This window comes from Amphimedon queenslandica, unplaced genomic scaffold (genome assembly GCF_000090795.2).
Source record: "Amphimedon queenslandica unplaced genomic scaffold, v1.1 AMPQUscaffold_13226, whole genome shotgun sequence".
Taxonomy (NCBI): domain Eukaryota; kingdom Metazoa; phylum Porifera; class Demospongiae; order Haplosclerida; family Niphatidae; genus Amphimedon; species Amphimedon queenslandica.
In genome coordinates, this window is record NW_003546538.1 from 10,446 (window position 1) to 12,827 (window position 2,382).

The 2,382-nt window shown below is 35.3% G+C and overlaps 2 long non-coding RNA genes across 2 annotated transcripts; both read right to left on the bottom strand.

The window, feature by feature from the left end:
• Window positions 1-322: 322 nt before the first annotated feature.
• LOC109584272 (uncharacterized) lies at window positions 323-835 on the bottom strand. Its single transcript, XR_002185929.1, has 3 exons — window positions 477-835; window positions 400-435; window positions 323-360 (listed from the first exon to the last, which is right to left on the bottom strand). It is a non-coding gene; the product is annotated as an uncharacterized LOC109584272 (long non-coding RNA).
• A 1,241-nt stretch (window positions 836-2,076) lies between these two features.
• Window positions 2,077-2,360, bottom strand: LOC109584263 (uncharacterized). The gene is made up of 2 exons (XR_002185924.1): window positions 2,258-2,360; window positions 2,077-2,195 (listed from the first exon to the last, which is right to left on the bottom strand). It is a non-coding gene; the product is annotated as an uncharacterized LOC109584263 (long non-coding RNA).
• Window positions 2,361-2,382: the final 22 nt, after the last annotated feature.

A 2,382-nucleotide genomic window follows, 5' to 3' on the forward strand; every position in this document is an offset into this window, starting at 1 on the left:
CAATAGTGGGTCTTTCCTCTACAACTGTTTGAGAACTATCCCACCGCTGCCACCAAAAAATGTAACAGACGCTCCAACTATCTGTTAACCAAACTTTATTCTTAATCAACACGAGACTCAACTGAGCTCAAAAACCAACTAACAAAAACAAAACTAACTCACAACTACAACAACACACTTATATAGATCTTATAAATGTCCAGAAGGTTCTATAACATACAAGAATACTTTACATGATTGTTCTAGAATATACTTGAATAAACACATAATATATAATTACAATAGTACACAGAGAGTTCCGGATCCATTTAGAACCAACTTCTTACAAATCCAAATAACCGTTAGTGTCTTATCATGAATCTAGGGGTACATTAATTTTTGGGAATGTTTGTTTTTTACCATTACTCTTTAGCTAGATCTACTTGACTTGTTCATCTGTATAATTATAATTATAATTTATTGAAACCAAATGTTACCTCATATATGAGTGTGACCATGCACAACCATAATACATTGTCATGTACACCCATATTATTTACATAGTATGAATCATACTAGAAGTACGCAAACCAGTCTGAGCCATCACCTCTGCATCCTAAAATACAAGTACATGCACACAAACAATCTACTTTATCATTACAGGCTTGCCCAACTAAATTACAATAGAAATAGCTCATGACTATTTGAGGCAGTAATCATTAATACAAAACAAATGAAAAAGGCACTTTAAATACCAATCACAGGTATCTACAATGCAGTGTTTTCCACAAAGCATGCTAAGTGATATATGAGCTCAAGCACTACAATAAAGGCTTGTGGTAATGTTTTCATGAAAATTTAATTTTCATTGGAATTGATACAAACATTAACACAACATAAAAATAATGTAGTATGTATCAGTAAAATGCAGAATTTTATCCCAATCACTTTTGACAAACTAATACTCATGTAGATGATAGATCTAGCAACTGCAACTAAGCAACTGTAACACATGTAATAAATAAACTACAGATATTGATGGTTACTGGATGCATATACACAAGGATGTTATTTGACCAGAAGCCAAGGCGGATACTGTTTAAATGAAGCACTATGGTGCAATGGACTCGCCTGCTGGAATTCACTTGAGTGATATGTATTACTTGTACTGTGATATTTTAAGCAATTTGAAAAAAATTATTATTATGGACTGCATAGTTATAATGATAATTAAAATAAGCTATGGGTGTGGTCAACAACTAACTAAATCATGGCACATGGGTAGGAGAAAGAAGAAAAGCTGAAATTTATTTTAGCATCTGAAACTCTATTCCAAGAAAGAGTTGGCACAGAAAATTTTTCTAGATATTTAAATGAGACTGAGAGAGTTTGGTTGCTCCTGCTTTCCCCAGTGCCACCTGAAAAATTCTCAAAGAGGCTAAATCACAAACTTTGAGCAACTGTAACTCACAAACAACGAAGTTAGGACAAAATCGTTCTTTTTGTTTTTCGTTAGATGGGATTTTCTACCTCTGAAGCAAACCTCGGCCCTGTAGAGTGAAACACGAGCTCTCACCTGGAGAGAGGTCCCCTGGTTTAGCAGTTCACAGCTTTTGGTGCCACGGGATGCTACAAGAGCATAACTAGATGAAAGAAAGCAACTTTATCTGTTGCTAGAAGAAGAAATAGAGCTCTAGACTGCTCAAACAAAAAGATAATTTTTTTACAAATCAATTAAACTGTGTGGACAGAATGACAACCCAACTGCTTAGTACCCTCCTACGTGAGTCCAACGAGTGCACTATAGCACATGCCCTCGCCACAATCACCAATGTAACATAACAAAAGTGAAACATTAATGTTGTTCTTCAAAAATTATAGAGAGGATGCTGCTGACTTGCTTTGATTGCTTGCTGCAGCAATTGAAGGTGTGGCTGGAATAAAAGGTGTGGCTCAAATTAAGCACCACCTACATAGTAAATCTTAGTAATGCCAGTTGGGGAAATCACTGATAAAAAGCTTCATTTTTCTACACTTCTATGCAGTTTATGACACAATAGTTAGGCTCTATTTATTATATACAACCTTGTTTGTAGCATCTTAAGTTTAAAAGACTCTGACTGCTCTTTCTGGACAACAGGACCTCGTGTAAACTGTCGCGGTAAGCGATGTTTGAGCTTCCATATCTCAGGAATGAAGAATTTAAGACAAATTGCCTACATTTAAAATCAATAAAAACTTTCAATCTATCGTTTAATGTGTTCTATTGCATTATTACCTTCGTCATGAGAGAGTTGCAGGAAATCCTGACTACGTTTAGTTACTGGCTCATGCTGGCTAGGAGAAGACAGAAAAAGAAGTAAAGTGAAGAAGAACAACTTTTGGGAATCATTTGAGTTGACA